The sequence below is a fragment of the Hyperolius riggenbachi genome, chromosome 4 (genome assembly GCF_040937935.1).
Source record: "Hyperolius riggenbachi isolate aHypRig1 chromosome 4, aHypRig1.pri, whole genome shotgun sequence".
NCBI classification, from domain to species: Eukaryota; Metazoa; Chordata; class Amphibia; order Anura; family Hyperoliidae; genus Hyperolius; species Hyperolius riggenbachi.
This window is the reverse complement of record NC_090649.1, coordinates 401,428,009-401,453,842: the sequence shown is the minus strand read 5'-3', so window position 1 is coordinate 401,453,842 and position 25,834 is coordinate 401,428,009. Positions and strand designations below refer to the sequence as shown.

At 41.0% G+C, this 25,834-nt stretch overlaps 1 protein-coding gene across 1 annotated transcript in view; it reads right to left on the bottom strand.

Annotated features, from left to right (window-relative positions):
• Nucleotides 1–25,834, bottom strand: part of ACOXL (acyl-CoA oxidase like) — a 486,411-nt gene that overhangs the window by 5,721 nt on the left and 454,856 nt on the right. The window lies entirely within an intron of this gene.

The window sequence follows — 25,834 nt, the reverse complement described above, 5'->3', positions numbered from 1 at the left end:
AAGCCATTTTCTGCTAGGAAAGTGTTTTATAGTTGGAATTTCTTATCAGTGAGGGTCACACTGTAGTCACTTCCTGTCTGAGTCAGGACTGAGTCAGCCACTTACATACCTGATATTTAACTCTTTCAGGCAGAGAAAGAAAAAAAGGAACACAGCATAGTTATCTGTGTGCTAGGCACTGTACATACACATGTCTATCTCATTATGTCACATTTCAGTTGTGGTATCCTTTAAAACAGAAGGTATTTGCAATAATTCAGGGTGGAGTGGACTTTGAGGTGTCTCCCAGAGCATCACTGCTGAATATGCAAATCATCCGTTGTTGTCCCTGAAAGATAAACACACCTCCAGAACTGCTGGAATGCAATGATGTGTCAGCTTGTTAATAATACAGAGCCAAACTAATCCAACATACATACAGAATGTTTCGGATTGGTCAATCCTCATCAGTGCATGGCATAGTATATGGCTGTATGGGGTAGGACTTGAAGCACCCTGAGTTACAGATCACCTAGCAAGTTTATGGTGAACCAGAACCCCTAAGAGTGTGTAAGGGGACACCTCAGAAACTCACTCCAACCTGTATAATCGCAAATACCTTCTGTTTTAAGAAGGTAAACTTCTGTTTTGCATAACATTTTAGTAAGGAGGCTGTTGATCTCTTTCAGAATCAGAATAATTTATTTATTTCGCCAAGCACGGCTGGGTTGTGCCCGGAATTGGGCTTGGCATACAGAGTTGAAAAACAGCATACAACAATATAAATACAGATGCTTTACAAATTCAGATTTCAGCCCCTTACACCCTCCTGGGAGTTCTGGTTCACCATGAGCTTGCTGGACAATCTGTATATTCCAGCACATAGCACATCGCAATGGATTTCAAAATTGGCACCTTAACCTACTGCCGACTGCATCAAGCTGATGGGCGTGCACGCCGCGGCAGCCCCAAGGACCTCCTAATTGGCGTAAGGTCCTTGGGGCCTCCATTGCAGGAGATCGCTTGGTAGCCTCCCAGTGTCAAAATAGCCGTCTAATTAACTTGTACAGCGCTGCGATCCATGGCAGCAGTGTACTGGAGACAGCTGGCTGTCCCTTCCAGAGGCTCGGGGGTGATCCGCTGTCATAGGCTGTATAATACAGAATTAAGCAAACATATATATATATATATATATATATATATATATATATATATACAGTGCATTGGGGGAGCGATCACACCCCACCAGCAGAGAGCTCTGTTGGTAGGGAGAAAAGGAAGGGGGGGGGGGGCAATTACTTGTGTGCTGACATATGTGGCGCTGCAGCGAGCCCTTAAAGCAGCAGTGGTCAAATTATTGAAAAATGGCCTGGTCTTTAGGGTGGGTTAACACTGTGGTTAAAGCAATGCATGATACCTTGTCGCCAGTCATTTGTAATATGCACGTTGTCTGGTAGAGCATAGCTCTCATTATTATAACGGAACCTAATGTACCTCAGAGCCAACACAACGATGTGTATATATTGATCATTGCAGTACAGTGCTGTGGGATTAAGGGTTGCCATTATTCAGTGGTTTAGCAATAGGGCATGCAGAGGTTCTGACTGCACCTAGGCTCTTGGTCGTGGGGCACGATATGGTGTCCTCTGCTAGTTGCAGCATTAGCTCTTCATTGGTACTGCAGTGGTAATCATCAGCTCTATTTGTACTATGAATAGTCATGATCATTGAAACCCCATTCCTTTTCCTCTGCCTAGTCCTCTCTCTCCCAGTGGCTGTACTTGTAAAGGCCATTTTGGTGGACTGTGTTATGCATTTATTATACATTACAACCCAGGGGAAGCTCAAGCAAACGATAAATGCAATAAAGAAAGATTGTTTTCACTTTGACTCTTCATCTACCTAAAACAACACAGAAGCCTGATTTAGGATATATAATACAGATATGATCCTATACTAAGGACTAAAAATTAACTTTTAATAATACATATTAAAATGGACCTTGGCTGCTATAGTAGCAAGACGGATACAGCGACATGTAAAAAAATGAATGCAAAACGCATGTGTTTTTACCTCACAGGAAAGCATTGTATGCAAAAATATCCAACATATAAATCACGGAGACCTGCGATTTGTAAAGAATGTGGTCTATTGACTTGCATTAAGTGCGATAGTGTCCTCCTAGCATTAAACTTTTATTACTTAGGCTTTGATACACAAAGGCTGAAATGTGATTGGGTAGATGAAGAAATAACACAGATATGATCCTATACTAAGGACTAAAAATTAACTTTTAATTATACATATTAAAATGGACCTTGCCCCCGATGAGTCATATGACGAAACCGGCAGGGCGGGGTCTCAGGCGCGGTGTGTGGAGACGCTCAATGAATGTGGCGGCGGTGAGGACATACTAAATATTTATATGCGCATTTATCTTTTATCACATGTGAGTGCAATACTTTGTAAATGTTTTATATATTAAACGGAATTACGCTATGGGAGCAATGTCTCTTGAGTTTTAAAGGTCTGGGCTTACTCTGAGGATTCGTCAGATGAGAAAGCGCTTATAGCTGGTCAATTACAGGATCAGCCAGTGAAATAGGTGAGCGTGCATTTCTCCCATTCTATCACTGTGGTGTTTGCACACGTTTGGAGGCACGCTGGGAACACTGATGGTGGTTTGGTCCTTTTTACTGAAATTGGATTACGCTATGTTGTCCCTGTCTTTTCTGAGTACTACCTAGGAAGAAGGTGTTTTGAATCCAAGCAACTACAAAGAGATATATATGCCCTGTCTGCTGGTCTGTAATTCAATCAGCCATACTTGCTGGTAAGAGTACTTCAGCTGTTTCAAATTGATCGGTGGAATCAAAAAAGTGGGATTAAGTGTCAAGGGGATATACATTGTGGACTTTATTGTGCTATGCGATATTCCTTGTGAACTTGGGGACTAATAATACACTATCTTTCAGGTGGAAGCCAATTAGCTGGTGTATGTTATTGTTTGAATTTTTTTGAATTTTTTTACAGGTGGACTGTTTACCTCTTACCATTAATGCTGTGCATGTATGATATCTAGTACTGTGTTACTGTAGGGATTAAGAGACCAATGCTGGGATCCATTATCTGTCATTTTGACAATTAGTATGCGGAAATGCTGCTGAGCGCTTCACCTTTTTCGTATGTTAGGGAGAATTGCCTAAGATCTCCTACTGAATAAGTGCTGGCTTACTGAACAGGCGGAGCAGAGATTCAAACCCTGGTCTCCTGCATCAGAGGCAGAGCCCTTAACCATTACACCTTCCAGCTAGCTGAATTTCAGTTATTAAATTTCACTTAAAGTGACGGCTGAACTGTATCTAGTCACTCTGGGTGATAAAGTTTTCCCACTAGATCCTATTCCATAAAAACACCTGGGAACTCTCTGAATTCAGCTCAGATGGTTTTTCTACCCCTAATCTCTGACCCCCGACGCCCTCTACAGTGATTATGGATGTCAAGAGCTGGTCGATGATCAGGGCAGACCTACCAGGAAGCCACCTGAATCATGTGATTCAGGTGGCAAAAAAAACAGTTTGGGCCACCTGGCACCTGCCTTACTGGCACACACACTACCTTCCTCATTCACACATCCCCATCCTCATTCAACTGGTGGCACCTGCTGCCCTTCCTTATGACATCATAAGCAGGAAAGGTGTCGATATATACCTCTTATCAAGACATGCTACCGCATCACTGGCGAGAGTTTACTATGGCCAGTCAGAAGGGAAGCTTTGGCACATGACCAATCAGGCGGGGGTGCTGGCACTAGACCAGCCAATCACAGCTGCCCACTGCTCCTTTTGCTAACTGGTTCCAATGGTCTCGCAAGCGGGGCCACGGCACTATCATTGGGACAATCACTGCACTTGAACAGTAGCAGTGACTTTCTGATAGGTCACTGCTGATCAATGATCAGGCTTTCTTGGTGGTGGTAGCTCTAAGTTTGCTTCTGGCAGCAGAAAGTTTATGAACCGACCCTGTCGATGATATGCAAATAATTCCTGCTTGCATGCATAGTTTATGCAGCTTGGATTTGTGTCATTCAAAAATGACAGGAAGTGCATCTGACTGGCCCAGCTCAAAGCTGCATTCAATCTGCATTCAGTTTGCAAACAGCTGGGAATTATTAACACCTCATTGAGCATCGCCACTGATAACACAACAACATCATCACTAAATGGACTGGAGGAGGGGAGAGAGAACCAGCAGCACCTGTTCCTCAGTGACATTGTAAAAACAGGTAGAAGAGATACAGTTAAAGACTGGTACTGCAGAAACCACTAAAGTATATTGTCAGGGCAGTACCAATTTCTCTGTCTGTGTCACAATGCAGTCCTAGTCTCTGTCAGTGCAGTCCTAGAGTCCTTGTGTATCTCTGAGCCACAGTACCGTCCTAGTCTTTGTGTCACAATGCAGTCCTAGTCTCTGTCAGTGCAGTCCTAGAGTCCTTGTGTATCTCTGAGCCACAGTACCGTCCTAGTCTTTGTGTCACAATGCAGTCCTAGTCTCTGTCAGTGCAGTCCTAGTGTATCTCTGAGCCACAGTACCGTCCTAGTCTTTGTGTCACAGTGCAGTCCTAGTCTCTGTCAGTGCAGTCCTAGTGTATCTCTGAGCCACAGTACCGTCCTAGTCTTTGTGTCACAATGCAGTCCTAGTCTCTGTCAGTGCAGTCCTAGTGTATCTCTGAGCCACAGTACCGTCCTAGTCTTTGTGTCACAGTGCAGTCCAAAGCCTTGTACACACGCATGATGAAAGTCAGCTGAGGCGGCTGATAACGACAGTAGCCCCCAACCTGCAAGCGATCGAATCAACTTGATGGATCGACGGTCGATTCTTTTGTGCCGCCACTTGCCCCGTTTGCCGCCATGCACATGCGCTGTCCCAGCTGTGTGCCTCCTTGATCGCACTGCCGTAGCCAGGAGCGTTTGTTGCATGTGCAGTTACAACTCTTTACGAACTGTGCAAGTGCAAAATGCTCCTGGCCATGGGACACCGATCAAAGAGGCGTGCGGCAGGGTCAGACATCTTTTACTTTAAAAAAATGACTGCAGCTGGACAGTCTTCCAGGCAAAAGAGGACAATCCACTTCCAGTTTCAGCTCTCTCACCCATTTACATGTACAAGCAATGGTAAGAACAACGTTACATACAGACAGCAACACAGTCCATCCATAATAGTCCAATAAATGTTAGTCAGTGAATGCTAGGGATTAAGCCACATATATCTAATACAAGTGCTTTGATTCGTCATGCTGCTTGAAGACTACTTACACTGGTAAACACAAGTCAAAACTTGTTAGAAACAAATCTGTCAAACTTCTGGAAGCTGAAACAGCATAAAATACTAATTGCAGAGATATACTGCATATAGTACCGTTACTGTATATTACACTCTGGAATCAGAAAGCTTGGGAATGCTTGTAGCAGCTATCTGTGAAACATACATTTGAATTATTGTAGTTACTTTTGGCCTGTTTTACATGTTTTTTTTTGCATTGAGTTGGGATGCGATGCTGTTGCCACATCCCACCACAACACAAAAAACAACAATCATATGACACTGCAGCAGAATGCGCCGACAGGGTCATATACATAACGCTGCCCCCTGCTCAGTGACGTCCTCCCTGATGGGCCGAAAGTACATCACTGGGATTTCCGTCGGTCCACGCATGCGCACCGCACTCTGTCTTTTACACTACGTGTGCCGCCCATAGACTTTCAGTACCACAATCATGCTTGTGGTAACGCGCTGTTGCCCTTGCACATAGCAAGTGACTGCATCTGCTGCATAGCAAGTGACCGCAATAAGTGTGAAATTCTCCATAGACTTTCATTGCTTTTGCCGTCCTATGTAATGCAACGCAGGTTTACCCTGCAAGTGTAAAGGGGGCTTTTATCCTTTTCAGTCTGAAATGTTGAAGTATGACCACAGTTGGGCCATGAGCATAACTTTTCAAACTCCAATATATGTTTGAGGAAACCCTAGAAACTGGTGACTTGTAATAATTCCATCCGTTAAGATAATCACATCTATGTACAATCCAGCAGTTAAGACAAGAGTGTGATCATTTTTATTCAGATGCAATCTATTTTATTGAATGGAAAAGGAAGAACATGATTGCATTAAGTTAAATCTGTTGCTTTAAAACATTTGGACATGTGCTCAAGATTCTTTTGCAGTCATTTTGACATGGAAGAAGACTACATTAAATCTAAGCATGTATTTGCCAGCATCTGACAACCTCCTCCTGGAATTAAAAATACTGTGTGCCCCGCATCCCTGTAGGGTGTGGATGCTGGAGCTGTGCCCTTGCCATGCTCCCCTGGACAGTGCCTGTGAAGTGGCAGAGCTCACATGCAGCACACTGGGAGTGAAAGGTTGGATGTGTACACAGCTGTATTAGCGGTCCGCGAGTGTAGCAGCTTACATCATGACACAGAAGGTGCCAGCAGGGCAGAGCTTCATACAAAGCAGAGAACCCCCACGGCTTTGCTTGTTGGGCGGGTGGGAGATTTACTACAAGAAAAAAGGAAAAAATATGTGGAGTTCTTTAATCTCTACAGAAGGTTTCTTTCCAAACCACAGCCTTACAAAGAGGAGCCTGGAAATTCAGATGACAAAAGAGATCAAAGTGAGCAGCTCAGATATTACATCAATCAATCCATGTGCTTAATAAAAATCAAACACTTTCCTCCTAATATGTCTCATTCTCCTCACAAGCCACATCTTCACACTGATGTGTTATTGTAGATCTCTGTCAGTGTATATGGCGATTATTCTGCAGCCTGAAAGGCATCACGTGAATTATTTCCAGCTATTTAGTTGCATTGTGTGCATGCGTGTCTCCTATATGCCTGTATGTGTGGTCAGGTGTGTTGCCCTTCAGTTGGGTCTTCTATAAGAAGGGAGAGAACTAATCTGTAGGTTAATGAAGAAATCAGCAATATATAATACATTAAATGTTGCAGCAACTTCTGACTGGTTACTGTGAAAATCCCCCCCATCTAGGTCTGTGCATTGCAAGGACTTGGCAAACCTTAGTCAGTCAGCTTGTGTACCTTGCATTTATATGTCTGTAGAAAAGCATCCTTTACTAAAGATTCATACACACGTTAGATTAAACTCGGCCGAGGCACCCGCTAAAGAGTGGGTTTATTGAGGCTCTGGCACGTTGGCGAGAGTTCCAGCATGCTGGGTCATCTTGCCTGATTGCAGCATGACTCGATAATTCACACTAGCGTTGTGTGTTGCACATCATCCCTCCATCACTCTCCACAGTGACAGAACACGCTGCTAGCCTGCTGGCTAGGGTCATGTCTGCACAGCCTCCAATGAAATGTGTCCCACTCCCTGTCGGGTGACAATAGTCCCGCGTGTGCGCAGCTTACAGACTTTATCTCAGAAAACCCTAGAAGGGTGTGTCACAACCTACTGAAGTCACTCACGTAGTCCATATTTACAAATAAGTAACAAGGGTTCCTGCTCTGTCCCCCTAATTACGTGGACAGTAAGTACTGTAAAGCAGAGTGCAGCTGCTAAAAAGTGTAGTCTAAGCTGGAAATTCACAGCTACGGGGACTTGGAATTGAAAGATTGCAATGATTTTCTTATACAGCAGCTATGTTCTTCTAATCAAATCTACTTCCTTACAATACAAGCAACAGTGAATTATTACTATTAATACCGCACTGACCTGAACTAGGAATGATCAGTGAGATGGTAATTTGTTCTGGCTTGAATGCAAATATAATGCAAATTGGACCAATCCAAATCAGCAGGAATTTCATTTTATTAGCACAATTCCAAGATGCATTCAAACTGCACACAAGCTGGAAAATTGCCACCTCATTGACTGTCTCTATTAGGAAGCATTGTATAGTAATCTAATGTTCCCATGAACATGCTACAGTGAGCCCTTCATTTATGGCAAATTATAGATACATTGAATGGAATGGCCAGGACACCATTATATCATCCACTATCTGGAACTGATCATGTGATTACAGCAGGCTGACACCCCTGCTCACATGTAAATGGCTGGAAGTGCACAGCATTCTGTTTGGCTGTACATACAGTATGTATAAATCTACAAGAAACTTGTATTAATTATTCCACTTTAGTTTCACCTTAAATTGTCAGATCTGCTGGTATGTGACTGGTAGATTCACACCAAGTTTCTTTGCTCCAAATTTAAAATTCAGGTGGTAGCCCAGGACAGGTGCTCTTTTAAGATTAACCTTTTTTAATTAAATGTAAAATTACTGATGACATTTTAACTGTGCCCCTCTGAGACCACGTTCCATCCTGCTGAGCTATTATTGTTTGTTCTTTTGTATACAGAGCCCTCTTCCCCAAGTCACACTGCCAAGGCAAAGACAAAAGACACCCCCCGCTGTGCACTTCATTCAGCCGCACATTAGCAGCAGAGCAATAACAGGAAGTTTAATATTACATATGTGTGTGGCCTTGTGAAAGTCTCATCTAGTTTTTCACATGTGTTCTTCCATGCATTTACTCTAAAGTGAACATGAGGTGAAAAGAAATTGATGGAGATAAACAATTGTATTTATCCTCCTACTCCTAAAAATTACTTTTTTTTAAATATCCCATGGTTTTACATAATATATTTAAACATTTACAAAGTAGATTGAATGTTTTTTTGTCTCTGCTCAATGGCAGTCTATTAAGTGTCCCAGAGTTAAAATACATCAACTATTGGCCTCTTTTATCTCTTCCCTGCCCTCAGAAGTTGTATTCTGCCAGGAAAGCTTTTATAACTGTAATTTGCTTATCAGTGATGTCTACTATATTCCCTGACAAGGTACAAGAGTGAAGCAGTCACTTGCATGCCTAAAAAATTACCTCTTTCAGGCAGTAAATTATAACAAGTAAAAAAGCTTGGTTATTTAAATGTTTTGCACTGTTCATACATGTGTTTATCTCATCATGTCTCACGCGGGTACAGAGAGGTGGTGGGAAATATATGCAAAGGCCACTACATTCAGTAGGAACTAGGAAGTGTGGTGCAGAGGCTGTACCAGGAGCCAGATTCCTGCTCCAGAGGGGTCACAAAGGGCCACCACATTGGCGTATTATTGGTGTTCTAGTGATCAATTTTTATTTATATAGCGCAAACATCTTCAGCAGCGCTGTACATTTATAAAACAAATAGAGCTTGATTCACTAAAACTCAATGAGAGCAGATAGTGTTATAATGCCCTGCACAAGCTATACAGCCATAGCGTGTGCAGTGAAATTACGCTGGGCTTAGATATTGTAAAGGGGGCTTTGTTACACTTAATGAGCACTCCACTGAACCCGCCCGGAGCCCCGGCAGGTCCAGTAGCTTCAAAGTATGAGATTCCTGCACTTTGGCCCTGCAGGCTGCCTATCAAGTGACAACAAAGTAAGTAACAACGTTCACTTCTTCAGGAGTCCAGTCAGAAGCAGAGAGAGAAGGCATATACTGAAGGCGTTGGATGTAATGAAGATTATAACCAATGTAGCGGATGGGAGAGGCAGGATTCCAATCACCGTGCTGGCTGAAAATTATTCCAGAAAATTTATGGAGATCCTTAGGTGAGGCAAATTACATGTCTCTCCCATCACCTACATTGATTATACTCTTCATTACATCCAGTGCCTTCACTGTATGCCTTCTCTCCCTTCCTCTGACTGGACTCCTGAAGAAGTGAACTTTGTTTATGAAACGCATCTAATTGTTTCCAACAGTTTATGGGATTATAGTTTCCTTGAATGCACAATATAAAGTTGCAACTATATGTGATCTGATCCAGTGATCAGCTCAAATATATTTGTGATCTTCGATTACTATGTTTCTATACTTTGATAATTGAAGGTCCTGACCAATCACTGTCTGGACAAACCTTTTAGGCTATTTTAGGTTATTTTGTATAATAAAGTGATTTTCTTTACCAAAAATACTCTTCTCACATATTTTGAGTGACAGAATATGCATACTACCCCTTTAAAGTCTTATCTAGCTACTTTTTCTTTTCTTTTTTTATCTTTTTATCTATTTTTAAACACAAAACCACCCATTGACAGAGCATAAAGAATGAGATTCCATTAGGTCAGCTCTCGGAGAGATATGAAATAGGTAGAATAACACATCTACACCTGTATATGACAGTTCATCTGTATAAAAGTGTACAGAATCATGATGGAAAGCAATCAAATAAGTGTTGGAGAACTATAAAACAGATACAGGGGGATATCTCAGACCATGGCTGCACCAAATACAACAGAGGATAACCATAAAACCAGCACATAAATAGAACTCAAAATTATTAGAGAGAGTCACAATACTGGGCATCACCTCAAGATTGTCAATCGCGGATTATGACATCGAAAGACAAGGCCCCCATACTTTCTCAAACATAGAGCCCACACCTTTTGCCAGCCATGTTAACTTGTACAATGGGAGGGATGTGTTAACTATCAGTTTCCACAGCTCAGTAGATGGTTCCGATTAGTTTTTTCCACTCCATTGCAATAGTCTTCTTCTTAGCATAGAAGAATACTGATGTGACCAAGAGCTTCCTATGTTTATTCAAAGGCCAATCTTCTATCAAACACAAGCTACATTTATATGAGGACACTACAGGAAGACTCGGTGTATCCGTAAGAAAATGTAATATTTTGTCCTAGAAGGCGTGAATAATTAAGCAGTCCCAAGTTATATGCACAAAAGTGCCAGAACTACAACCTGGTTCCCTTTTCTATGACCAGGATGTCAGAGTGAAATTGCAAATAGAGCCAATTGTTAAGCAGCTTGGAATTGAGCCAATGAAAGCTTATAGGAAGTGTATTTGATTGGCCCCATTCCAATCTGCAATTAGTTTGCACTGAATTTAAATGTAAGTCAAAATATTAGCATCTCATTATACATGTCTACTGAAGACTAAAAATGACATCAAGCTATCTTCATGGGCAGAACAGTGTTGCTATAGTTACTAATGTTCATAAACATTTAGAACTCTTCAGAAAAAGTAGGTATGCAATGCTGGCAGTGACTCCACCTCTGCAGAGGTTGGTCAATGTACAGATGTACCCTGTGCAGACTACCAGGCTACATGATGCATCACATACAAAAGAACACACACAGTACTACGATGTCTACCTCTCCATCACTCATGCACATCCCCACATAGCCACAGAGCTGAAGCAGCACAGTGGATAGTAACAAAAGTGGTAGGAGGAGCCTAACAATAGTAAAATGATTAATACGTAAACACTTTATTTTAGCACTAGGACAACGTGTTTCACAGCCTATAGCCGCTTCATCAGGTCAATAGAGTACATTTAGGAGAAAATAACAATATTGAGGACCCCTATCAGTATTTCATTATATATTAGTCCTGAATATTGTAAAGTATTTACCTACTTATCATTGAGTCATCTCTATTAAAGCGGAATATAACCCTGCATTTCAACTTTGCTCTAAAACATTATTTACAGTATATTATATGCAACCAGCATTTTTTTTTTTTACTAGACCAGCATTGGAACGGTTACACAGAGCTTTAAAGTTCCTGGAGAGAACTTCAGACGCATCTGAAGCTTACATAGATACATTTTGTTTACATAAATGTATCTAAGTGTGGAATGTGACTCACTCTCTCTGACTGAGAAGGAGCTGGAGGACAGCCAAAGAGTGTGTAACATGTATCACTTGTTACATTCTATTTAGTTAAATGTATCTATCTGAACTTCTGCATATCTCTCCACGGAACTTTAAACCTCTGTGTTTAACCCTTCCAATGCTGGTCTAGTAAAAAAAAAAATGCTGGTTGCATATAATATGCTGTAAATAATATTTTAGAGCAAAGTTGAAATGCAGGGTTATATTCCGCTTTAAGGTCGACTGACTTTTTTCCCATTATTTATCGTACCTAATACTGGCTTTTGTTGTTCAGTCAGTCACCCCATGAAGGGTTATGGTGTAAATGTATGATTCTTCATAAAGTACTACAATATTTTTTCTGAAGCCTCAAAAAACAAAACCCTCACATGGCCGAGTAGGCATGGTTCTTCCCCACATGCACAGATAGAGGTTGCTGGACTAGCAACCTAGACTTGTGACTATCATATCACCTTATTATTTACCTTAAAGAGGATCTCCATCCTAATATAGAAAATCCTGCAGCGCTGCTGTAAAGAAAAATTATATTTACCTGCGGTGTCTAGTCCTTTGAAGCCGTCCTGAAGACCCTGCATCATTCCACTTCCGGCGCCTGGCCCCGCCCCCTCTCTCCCCAGACAAAAAAATGCCAAGCTATTTACTGAAGTAAGTAGCTTGTTATTTTTTTCCTGGGGAAGCAGGGCCAGGCGCCGGAAGTGGGGTGATGTGGGGTCTTTAGGACGGCTTAGTGGGATGAGACTCCGCAGGTAAATATAACTTTTCTTTACAGCAGCCCTGCAGGATTTTTATATTAGGATGGAGATCCTCTTTAAACTCACCTAAACGTACTACACCAGAATGGTTCCTTGTTGTCCCTATGTATCCCAGCCAGTCTTCATGGTGTTTGTATATTCTCTCCTTGCTTGAGTGAGTGTTCACTGAGCACTCTGGGTTTCTCTCAAGCAGGGAGAAAACAAGGCAGAAAGTGCATTTGACTAGCCCAATGTCAAACTGCATACAACTTGCTTTAACCAGTTCACCACCAAGGGGTTTTTCCCCTTATGGACCAGAGCAATTTTCACATTTCAGCGCTCCTCCCTTTCATTTACCAATAACTTTATTACTACTTACCACAACAAAATGATCTACATCTTGTTTTTTTCTGCCACCAATTAGGCTTTCCTTGGGTGGTACATTTTGCTAAGAATTATTTTATTCTAAATGCATTTAAGGGGAAAAATGCATTATTTTTCAGCTTTTTGCCATTATAGTTATGAAATAAAACTTACTACTTTGGATAAAACGTACACATTTTATTTGTCCAAGTTATTACAACGTTTAAAATATGTCCCTAGTACAATGTATGGTGACACTATTTTACTTGGAAATAAAGTTTTTTCAGTTTTGCGTCCATCACGAATTACAAGCCTTTATTTACAAAAATAACAGCAATATACCCTCATGACATGCATATTAAAAAGTTAAGTCCCTATGGTAACTAGTATTTTATTTTAAATGTCATTTTTTATATACAAAAGTTTTATTTTGGTAACTATGGGGGAGTGGAGGAGGTAAGTGATTAATTTTAATGGTTTTTTTTTTATTTTTATTCCATTTAATGTATTCGGATGTATTTGTACTATTTGGCCACTAGATGCCCCCCACCCCCGTAAACAGTACACAGGAAGTAATCTCTGTATGCTTTCATTTTCATTCTATCAATGATCACCAGCATCTCACTGATGCCGGTGTTCATTGATCACAGGCACTTTGATCGGAGTTCCCATTATCTTATTAGTGTACTAACGGGCAGTGTCAAGAACGCGCAGGAGTGTGTGCGGTCGCCAATCACGGTGGTATGTATATCTACGTCCCTGGGACTTTAGATTAAATACTGCGTGGCATAGATATACTGCCTCTGTGACAATAGCTAGTTAAATTTGCATACAAGTCATGTTAATTTGTATCTCATTGACCATCTTTACTGAAGACTAGGCAGATTAAATGCAGTGGAGGCAGAATATTGGCTATAGGCTTAGGTTGGTAAAATATATTGTATTCTCTATAAAGCACAGAGGACAATGTGTCAGCACTATATGCTGATTTCCACACACAGCAGGCCCTGTATATAATGCACTCAATGGTTCTAAACTTGCCCAAAGTATGAAACTCTCAGCTATCAACAGAGCTGTGGAGTCGGTACAAAAATCCAGCGACTCCAACTCCTCAGGTTAGGATTCCACCAACTCTGACTCCTCTAATTTGCATATTACAATATTGTTCATTGAAAGTACCGTATGTAACATGAAATGCATCTCTTAATTGCCAACGCTTAGGAATTGTAAAATACAGCTGAAGTGAGAGGGAAATGGAGGCTGCTATATTTATTTCCCTTTTAAACAATACCAGTTACCTGGCTAGCTGGCTGATCTTCTGCCTCTAATACTTTTAGTCATAGACTAAAACTAGTCCTTGGTAAGAGTACTTGTAGAAGACGGAAACAAAGAACATCTATCAGGCCCTAGGCAATGTAACTGTGGGTACTTGTAAGAGTGATGAGCAGGTACTCTGAAATTTGAAAAACAAATTTTAACAACGTATCAAATTATTTGATTTTATAAGCAAAGGGAGTGCATGCATTTGCATAAACCAGCATCAACGCAGAAATATTTCCATCTCATTGACCATCTCTATTAGTAAAACAGTTACACATCAGGCTTTATTCTTACAGTATAGATGTTATTTAGTGTATATATATATATAAATATATATATATATACTGTATATATATATATATATTATATATATATATATATATATATATATATATATATATAAAATTCCTGTGTACACATCATTTATACAGTCACAATCAGATATGTATAGCTGACTTTAAAATGCGGGGACTGCTTTATTGAAGCAGCACAAGTAACTATTTTTTGATTGGTTTATTTCATTTTTGTGGACTAAGCACAGCTATTACTGCATATATAATTTTTTTATAATGACTATTATCTGAGAAACAGAACATTTTATAATATTTTCTATCTTAATTACAGTTTAAATTTAATAGGAGTCGGAGTCGGTGCATTTTCTCCCGACTCTGACTCTAGGTACCCAAAAATTGCCCTGACTCCGACTGCACAGCTCTGGCTATCGGCTATGGATTTCCAATTGCACTTCAGAATAGCCACACAGCTCAGGGTGACCCAGAACCACTACAAAACTATATTTAACAATTTTACTTTATGTTTCTAAATACAGTACAATAAAAAGATGAATTTCTCAGCAATGATATAAAAGCCAAGCTAGCCTGGACCCAGGAGAGTCAGACAGCAATTATAGGACAACTGTAAAATAGATGATGTGCTATGAACAGGGCATCTTCTCAGAATAAGTCTTGATTACTTACTGATCTAATGATTGATGTGATTATTGCACAATGTTGCTGAATATCAAAGCACTTAAAGCTGGCTGGAAAGCTAGGGTTGCTTTTTGTAGTGGAGTCCCAACTTTTGAATATGTCACTGCAGGTTATTACTACCATATGTTGTACAGGCCAAGCTTTCATGTCTGCTTTTGAAACTGAGCAAAGTAAACTCTGCAGCTTTTAACCTGTGACTCATGTTCTCTTTCTGGTTCCCATGCTGCTGAGAGCCAGTGCTGGCACCGATATTGACAAGCATGATGAGAGATAGACCTAGAACAATAGAGACAGGCCTGTGATGGACTTTAGCTACAGTGAGAGAATTCCAGCATAGATGCTTATGTTGCATGATGCTTTGTTTCACTAACTCCCCCAAGAGGGACTCTTCTTTTATTAGACAAGGCCTTGTTGCTGCCATCTGTACATGCTTTGCTTTTTTAGGCACTCACACCAACACCTCAAGGGATAGGTTAATAAAATCCAATCATTAGATCACAGGTTTCAAACACTTAAACATCCCAGATGCAATTAAATAGCTGGATCCTAAAACAATAGCAGTGCACTTCAGTCACAGAACAAATGAACTGGGAAGAAGGAATGTTATTACTGGAAATGATGGAAAAGAATGCTCCTGTTCAAGACCCTTTTCTGCTCCATAATTGGCTTTGTCATATGGGATAAGGGGTGACTATGGATGAGCACTTCTTGTTCCCAGCTGGTCACAGTGGAGACACTACGCTCCGGCCAGCTTATAGAAGTGTTTTAGTCTATGCCATTTATTATTTTACAATACTATGTTGTATTTTGTAGACTTTTAGTATTCTAGACATCTACACTGCTTATCCAGCCCAGTTGTTTTCCCTTGTTTAAAAATGCTTTTAGATTCCTTAAAGCGTACCCGAGATAAAGAATACACAGGATTTATAATTACATGGGGCTTCTTCCAGCCCCCTGTAGTCCGTCTGCTTGATTGCCATCGCTCGCGATGCTACTCTGATAAGGCGTGTTAACTCTGATAATGTACATCAACTCTGATAAGGCATGCTATTTGTCTTAGTGAATCAAGCCCTTAGTGTGGTCGGACAAAACACTCCACGGCAATAGGAGCACAATCAGGGGACCTGTGCAGCCTGGACCTCTTCTGCGCAGTGGCCCACAATCCTGCTGTATCACTGACTTAGTTGCAGGAGAAGGGAAGGGATCACGAGGACAGTGATCAAACAGGCAGACTACAGGGGGCTGGAGGAAGCCCCAGGTAAGTATGAAACAGGAAGCATGTAGCAAAAGGCAGTCTATGTAGTAGAAACAGTATTGTTCCTCTTTCCACCCCTAATTCCACACCCAGCGTAGTGCAGGGAACATCAGGGTGTTGGTCTTCTGGAATGTTGAAGGAATTGTCATGATTGACTTCTTGTCATGTGAACAGACTTTACCGGTGACTGCTATGCCACTCTGATCAAAAATATTAGGAATACCATCAAAGTAAAGGGATGAGACACGTTAAAATGTAAATGCTGTTCCATACTGCAAGCCTAACACTGTGGTCTAGCCATAAAGGTGCTATAACTGAACAAAACAAACTAATAAAAACGGATTGTATAATCATTTATGTAACACAAAATTAACTGACATGCCATTTCTTTCTGTGGGAAAAAGTCAGTACACCCTTGGGTCGAATAACTGTTGTTGCCCCCTTTAGCAGAAATATCCTAATCTGGCATTTCCTATAACTTCCTAGAAGTCACTGACACAGACTGTGATTTTTTCTCCCACTCCACCATGCCAAGTTTTTACCACTGCGCTGTATGCATGCACTTTCACATCACCCTACAGCACTTAATGGGCTTGATTCACAAAGCCATGATCACTCTTATCACGGTCGTGCTAGCGTTATAGCGCACATAATGTTTTTTGCGAGTAAACGCGAATTTGCGTGCAAAATTGCATCTTTTCGTGCGAAAATGGCTGCGATTCTGCACGCAAATTCTCATTTGCGCGTGAGAAAAGGTTACGCGCGCTATAACACTGGCGCGACCGTGATAAGAGTTATCACGGCTTTGTGAATCAAGCCCAATATGTTTCACATCAGGATACTGACAGGTCCATCAATGTATTTTTGATCAAAGCACTGTCCAGGAACCTGGTCTGCCTAGGTGTTCATGAGCGAGCTTTCAGTCTTGCCCTGCTGCTCTTTCTTGTTGTCAGGGGTTTCTACCTGCACCTGCACACTTCCAATTTTTTTCTTCTTTTTGCCAATGGTAGCTTAGCTTAAATCAGACCTTGCTTCCTTTCTCTCTGTCACCCTAATTCAGAAAAGTTTTTTTGTGACTTGTCTCTCAGGAGATATTTATTCATGTCACCTACAAACACACATTTTAGGCACCCAGCATGTGATATAGTGCACAAAGTGGGTCAAAAAGGTAATATCGCACTTAACGTTAATTTGGGACAACTTCATTTACTTACAGGGGCTGAAAAGTTATTCTCTTGATAAGGTGAAAAAAAACTCCTTTGAGAAGATTCGGGGGAATGTTTATTGAATGAGGGCATATTTGTCATTCAGGAGGAAATATTTACCTGTAGGCAACAACATTACAGTTATGCAATCAATGTTGGGTCTTGGCTAGTAAATGTAATAAAGCAGCATAATGGTAATACTATTTTCTTTTACATGTGTGGTCAACCCTCTTCCTGATAAACTAGCCAGGATGTGGCACAAAGAAGTAAACAATATCATGTTAACAGGAAGTGAGGCTCTATAACCAATATTATGAGGGAACTGACAATGAATGACTCACCACCAGGTGCTGAGGTCATGTTACATATCAACCCATGCCATAGATAGGTTCTCCTAACACATACTTCCACGAGATATGGCACTGAACTGTATTGCTGTTCTGGTAGGTACTATATACCAATACCCATGTATTTGCTTTTAACCTAAGAACATGGACACTGCAAATTGTATTACAGGTAAATTCTATTGACCACATAATGAATGTTATGCCCTCAGGACTTCAAGAAAGTCAGAAAGATCAGAAAACACAACAGACAATAATCTTCAGATGACATATTTATCTCTTTTAGAACATGTGGGCAAAATAAAAAAAATAAAGCTATTGCCATAAAAGATATATATATATAAAATTGATTTTGCAATCATTTGTTTCAAATAAATACATTTGCCATTTCATTTTGTGAAAAAGTAAATACAGGTGGTCACCTACTTACAAACAGGTTATGTTCCGGGAGTTTGTTTGTAAGTTGAGTCACGTGTTATACATAGAAACACGTTGATAAATGATTTACTTTCAGACAACTCTGGATTTGGACATATAGTGTAAACAATGTTATTTGGTTGTTTTCATTGGCCTCAATTCACTAAGCAATTTAGACTAGTCTACTGATGGTTGTTAGTCTACTGATGGTTTGGTCAGTTGCATCAAAGGGGAATTCACTATTACAAAATATTTTAGACTCGTTTTTAGACCTGGTCTAAAACATTTGGTAATTAGGTCAGTAAAGCAGGGGAAATAATCAAAAGATGCAATTCACAAACGAGTAGCTATGACTGACATCCTTTTCCTTTGATGATCTCTCCTCTGCATACAATTAAACTCCTGCATAATTAATTCAAAAGGTTCCATCCTCACATCTAAAATACCTCTCAGAATCACTTTACCGACAGAAATCAGCGGGTCTAATCTCTGTCAGAAAAAGTGGGCGTGGTTACTCCTTGTTTGCCTTAGTGAATTGCGTAATTACTGAATGTTAGACCAGGTCTAAAAACAGGTCTAAAGCATTAAACCAAACCATCAGTAGACTAAAAACCATCTGTAGACTAGTCTAAACAGCGTAGTGAATTGAGGCCAATGTTCTTTTAAATTACTTATAACAGTTTATACATTACTATAATGTAACAACAACAAAAAAGTAACAAAAAAAGTAACAAAAAAACATGCCAGTGACTCCCATATTAAATATCGTTTGACAGGCGCCGAACAGGAAAAAAGGGCGCCTGTGATAATTTACATTTTCAAACTTCAACCGTGATAATTTATGTTTCCCAACTTTACCGGCGACCAGTAACGTTTACACATAAATTAACCACTTAAGCCCACAGGGTTGTAAATTTTTTGCATCTGAGCATTTTTCACCTCCCATTCATTTGCCAATAACTTTATCACTACTCATCACAATGTATTGAACTATAGCTTGTTTTTTCCGCCACCAATTAGTCTTTCTTTAGGCGATACATTTTGCTAAGAATTCATTTATTCTAAATCCATTTTAACAGGAATATTAAGAAAGAAATGTAAAAAATTAATTATGTCTCAGTTTCTGGCCATCATAGTGTGAAATGAATACGTTACCGTAATTAAAACCCATGTATTTTATTTGCCTATTTATCCCGCTTATAACACCATTTCAATTATGTCCCTATCACAATGTATGGCACCGATATTTTATTTGGAAATAAAGGTGCATTTTTTTCAATTTGCGTCCATCACTATTTACAAGCCCATAATTTAAAAAATTATATTAATATACTCCTTTGACATATTGCCACAGAAAAAACTTGACCTCTTCATGTGCTTATTCAAAATACTTTAATGTTGGTGTACAAAAATCCCAGCATGATGTCTCACATCACCCACCCTTAAAAACCATTAAAAACACACTGGTATGCATATGGAGCACTCATCTACAATTAATCCCACTGCCCAGGTGACGGTAACAATTCAACTTTGATCGCCCAGCTTACGCCTATACTGATCAAGCTGATCCACCAATCACCATCTGGCTTATGTGGGCCCTCCACCGGCGCACACCATGAGGCCTCCACTCACACTCAGCAAAATGGCCAATGGATGTCTACCCAGTCCTAGTAGAGAGTTGTGACCTGGATGGTTGAATACTGTATATAGTGCAATGTTCTTTAGTAGCTTGTACTTAAAGATGACATTAATTTCCCTCTCCAAATCTTGAAGTACCAGGGGCCCGATGAGCTTCTCAGAATGTCATGCTTACAATTGCTTCACATGTTTACACATCAACAGTCCTCAGTTATGACACTTATCGTCCGCTTCCTCCCCACTGACCTGGGAGATCAATCCTCACTTTGCTCGTGCAATGCCTAGAGTGTGTTTGTGTATCCCTCCGCACTTACGGTACCGGCCTTCACTGCTTGCATTCACGGGGGAGCTCCCGCTCAGGGCACTCGTGTCCACATTTGCCCGACATCCCGTCACCCCACTGCTTGAAACGCCGGTCCGCACTGATACTTCTTCCGGGGGAGACCAAAGGTGTACGCTTGTAGTTCCGACTTCGTGAGCGCTCACATGACGCGTACCAGGGCCCTCCCGCTGACGCGTTTCGCCCCGCCCACGGGGCTTTCTCAAAGCGTAATGGGTCAGGGCAACCAGTGCTTTCCTCCTTCTTATCCTTACGGCAGCTCAGTAATTGGTTCAACTTCAATAGTAGGCAGTAACATTTTTGATAGAACACATAACAACACGTGATAGCAATAGCATTGTCCATTTCCCTCATCTCGTTTTGCTGCATCCAACATCATCCAGAATTCATTCCAGCAACAATAACAAGCGTTCTATTTCCTTTTATTTGTCATTCAAGAGTATCTCAAAGTATTAATCTAAAAAATAGACCATATTTATATCAGTATTCAACCCGTTTGGCGCTTTTGTTCCCAAACGATATATCCAGCTCATTTCAATTTTATACAACTCTTTCTCAATGTCACCACCCCTCATAGGTATTTTTTGTTTTACTATTCCCTTGAATCGCAAGCCAGAAGGGTCCTTATTGTGATGCTTTTCAAAATGTAGTCCCAAAGGGCTATCTTTTTCCGCTTTCTCAATATTTTTCACGTGTTCACCAATTCTCGTCCCCAATCTTCTCTTAGTTTTTCCGACATACAATAAATTGCACGGACATCTGATACAATACACAATCCTTTCTGAATTACAGTTGATGTTATCTCTAATGTCATACGTCTTTGTTCCCTTTGCATTGGAGAAGGTTTTTGATCTTTCAACCAGGCCACACACACAGCAATTTCCACAGCTGAACATTCCTACTTTCTGGGGAAATCTACCCAACCAAGTGGCATCCTGTTTACTGTTAAATTCCGACCTCACCAATATATTTTTTAGGTTCTGTGCCCTTCTTGCTGTCATGTATGGTCTATCCCCAACCAATCTAGCAATCCTACTGTCCAACATTAACACGTTCCAATGTTTTTGTAACACTTTCTGCAGGCCATACCAATGTGCCCCAAATTTTGTTATGAATCTAATGGGGTCCACTTTCTCCTCCCTTGAACTTATTTTCTTCTTGGGGGAACGTCCCATTCTGACCTGATCTCTCCCTTTTTCCCGTATTCTCTGGAATTCATCCTCAACCAATTCCTCTGGGTACCCTCTTTGTACCAATCGGTCCTTTAATTCCTGACCTTCTATTTCAAAATCAGTATCCAATGTACAGTTCCTCCTATGTCGATAAAATTGACCCCTTGGCACTGCTCTCCTCTGTGACACCACATGATGACTAGCATAGTGCAATAACGTATTCCCTGCTGTGGGTTTCCTGTAAGTTCTTGTTATTAACCTTTCACCCTCTTTTCGTATTTTCAAATCCAAAAATGTCAATTCAATCTCATCAATTTCTACTGTAAATTTCAGATTTCTTGCATTATTTCCCAGTGCTTCCATAAATTGGTCTAGTTGGCCCCTGGTGCCCCGCCAGACCAGGAGCACGTCGTCAATGAACCTCAGCCATAAACGCACGTGGCGCTGGAAGAGGCCCATGGGGTAAACGTCCTGGCGCTCCCACAGCCCGAGATGGAGACAGGCGTAGGCCGGAGCGCAAGACGCCCCCATCGACGTGCCCCTGGTCTGGCGGTAGAACCGCCCATCAAACACAAAACAATTGTACTTTAAAACACAATCCAATGCCTCGATCAAAAATTCATTGTGTAGGGGGGAATCAGGGTAATGCTCCTTCAAAAAGAATGCTGTTGCTGCCAATCCTATATCATGGGGTATGGAAGTATACAGGCCCTCCACATCGATACTCACAATTAAATCCTCCCCACAGACCGGGACGTCCTCAAGTACCCCCAACACATCTCCTGTGTCCCTTACAAACGAAGGAAGCATCTCAACAAGCGGTTTCAATTTGCCATCAAGATATTTCCCCAGGTTCTCCAATGGACCGCCAATGCCCGACACTATCGGGCGGCCCGGAGGACGCTCCCTGTCCTTGTGAATCTTCGGGATAATGTAGAAAATGGGGGCCCTAAATACTGTCACACTACAAAATTCAGCCTCATTCTTTGCGAGCACCCCTAATTCCTTCCCTTGGTCTACCAGGGAATTAACCCTGGTTTTTACTGCAAGAAACGGATTCTCCTTTAATTTTAAGTAGGTTTCCTTGTCGCCCAAGAGTCTCAGACATTCACCCTTATAATATTCAGTGGAAAGGATTACTACGTTCCCTCCCTTGTCACTTCCACGGATGATTATCTCATCCTGTTCTTTTAAGAATATGAGGGCTTCTCTTTCCCCTGGGGTCAGATTATCCTTTTTGGAGGGAATTTTTGGCGACCAGTCTAATTTTTCCAGATCTCTCTGTACTAGATCACAAAAAGTTTTCAATTTGTGATTTAGCTGTGGCATATAGGTGGATTTTTTACGTACACTTAATGGGGCAGGGTTAAGATGCTGTACCTCTACAATATCTTCCTGACACTCAATTCTCCCTTCATCAAACAACGACTCTAGGTCTCTGAGGGTTGTTCTTTCCTCAACTGTCAATTTACCTACCACCCCCTTGGGTTCAAGATCAACTTCTCTATTTTTTGCCCCCCCCTCAGACCCCTCAAATTTTAATTTCAATGCTACTCTTCTTAGGAAGAAGGTCAGGTCCTTAAAAACCTCGAATTCATCTCCACCTGCATACGGGGCAAATGATAATCCCCTTCCCAACAGTCTGAAACAGTCATCAGTTAGCGTAAGGGTCGTCAAATTGATCACATTATTCATCATTTCCTCATTCACTTTTGTCCCCTGACCGGTTGTATCCTTTTCTCCGCCTTCTTCTGACTCTCTTTCTGTGTTTTCAGGTTCCCTTTCTTGGTTGTCCCTGTGTCTTTCTCCTCTACACTTTCTATGTCCACGTCGTCTCCTCCGTCTGTTTCCTGGTCTAAAAAAACCACTCCACTTCTACCTCCCCTATTTTCCTCCTTTCCTTCTGACTCTCCTCTTTTTCCTTTATTCCACTGTCTGTTTCTAGACCTACTCCTTGCTCTCCCCCTTTGACAATCAAAAAATTCACCGTCATTCCATGATTTAACATCCTCATGGAACTTTTGCAATTTTTCCTTCTTGATTTTGGTTTGCTGTCTCTCAATCTCCCCTTTCAATTGTTTATTAAGTCTTTCAAATTTCGGATGTTTTTGGAAAGCATCTAATTCCCCTTTGCTTACCTCTATTTCCTCTTCTATCTCTTCCTTGAGATCCACTTAGGAAGCAGGAGTCCACTTAGGAAGCAGGAGCAGAGCTGCTATTCCAATAAGATCCTAAGTGGACTTGGTCAGGAGGCGGTGTATCTATTGAGAGGAAACCGTGAGTGTATGACCATAGTGCATTATAGTGCAGAGTGTAAATGTCTGGCACGGACTGACCTAATGTAACAAAGGAATATATGTGATAATCTACCACATGTATCAGGAGATACTATCATTTATTTGCTGATGAAGATTTACTGATTTTTTGACGAATCATTATCCATTTTTAAAGACTTTTTAGGATTTTACTTTATGCGGATCCATTAATTTTTTATAGAGAGGCTTCTCTAGGGATGAATTTATGTGAATGTGCATAGATATTGATTTAAATATATGTGTTTTTTATATATTTTAACCACTTTCCGACCGCGTCACGCCGATGGGCGTGGCGGGAGCCCCAGGACCGCCTAACGCCGATTGGCGTAAAGTCCTGGGGCTGTAATTTGCATGAGATCGCACGCACGCTGCGCGCGCATCTCATGCTCGGAGGGCGGAGCTCGGAGAGACTGTTAGACCGTCTATTTACACTGTGCAGCGCTGCGAACAGCAGCAGCGCTGCACTGGGGACAGCCGTGCGACACGGCTGTCCCCCTGGGGGACAAGAGAGCGATCGGCTCTCATAGGCAGAAGCCTATGACAGCCGATCGCCGTAATTGGCTGGCTGCGGGGAGGGAGGGAGGGAGGGAGAGGATTTAAAGAAACAGGGATTTTTTTTAAAACAAAAACAAACAATAATATTTATTATGAAAAAAACAAACATGGGGGGAGCGATCAGACCCCACCAGCAGAGAGCTCTGTTGGTGGAGAGAAAAGGGGGGGGGGGGGAATCACTTGTGTGCAGTGTTGTGCGGCCCTGCAGCTTGGCCTTAAAGCTGCAGTGGCCAATTTTACTGAAAATGGCCTGGTCACTAGGGGGGTTTAGCCCTGCAGTCCTCAAGAGGTTAAAGGAAAAAAATAATTGGAAGGTATTAATAAAACATTTAGATACAGCGCGTGTCAGTAATATATAAGTGGATAAACTATTTATTGTTTGTTTGTTTTTTAATTGTAATTTTTTAAATTTATTTTTTATTAAAAAATGTATTTGGGTAATTTTTGGTGTAGGGAAGTAAACAGCTAATTTTTAAATGTAATTGAATGTATTTATTTATTAAAAAATGTATGTGTGTGTATGGCCACAGTCAAAAAAGTCCTGGAAGCGTACGATGCTGCTTCCAGGAACTAGAATGAAGACGGGAACCTTTTTTTTGTTTTGCAGAAACTTGCGGGGAACTAAGATCGGTGAATGGGAATTATATTCCCATTCACTGATCGGGTGGCAGGAGCGCGCGTGATCATGCGCACCGCACATTACAAGCAGCACAGCCTATCTGGATGAACATATTCGTCCAGATAGGCTTAAGTGGTTAATACTCATTTATAAATTTTAGCTAAATCGTAATGTAATTTTTAAATAATAACTTTTCATAAATCATTATTGTCAACATATAAAGCTGACAACAAATAAATCTTAATATACTTTTTTAAATTAACACTCTGTAAAACATTATTATCCACCAAATAAATCGTGCAACAACAAAATCATGATATATCATTTTTTCACACTTATTACTTATAAAACACTATTATCTATCTGATAAACCTAGCAATAGCTAAATCTGACAAATAATGTTTACAAACATACTAAACATCTATCGTATTTAACTAAAACGTTATTTCAAATGTTATCACTTACTCTTTGTAAAACATTATTATCCACATAATAAAGCGATCAGTAAGTACATTGTAATATATTTTTTACAGTCACTATTTGTAAAACATCATTTACACAATAAAGTGATCACTAAGAGGGGATTTAGGGTTAGGCACCACAAGGGGATTTAGGGTTAAGCACCACCAGGGGAGATTTAGGGTTAGGCACCACCAGGGGGGTCTTAGGGTTAGGCACCACCAGGGGAGATTTAGGGTTAGGCACCACCAGGGGAGATTTAGGGTTAGGCACCACCAGGGGGGTCTTAGGGTTAAGCACCACCAGGGGGGTCTTAGGCACCACCAGGGGAGATTTAGGGTTAGGCACCACCAGGGGGGTCTTAGGGTTAGGCACCACCAGAGGGGGGGTCTTAGGGTTAGGCATCACCAGGGGAGATTTAGGG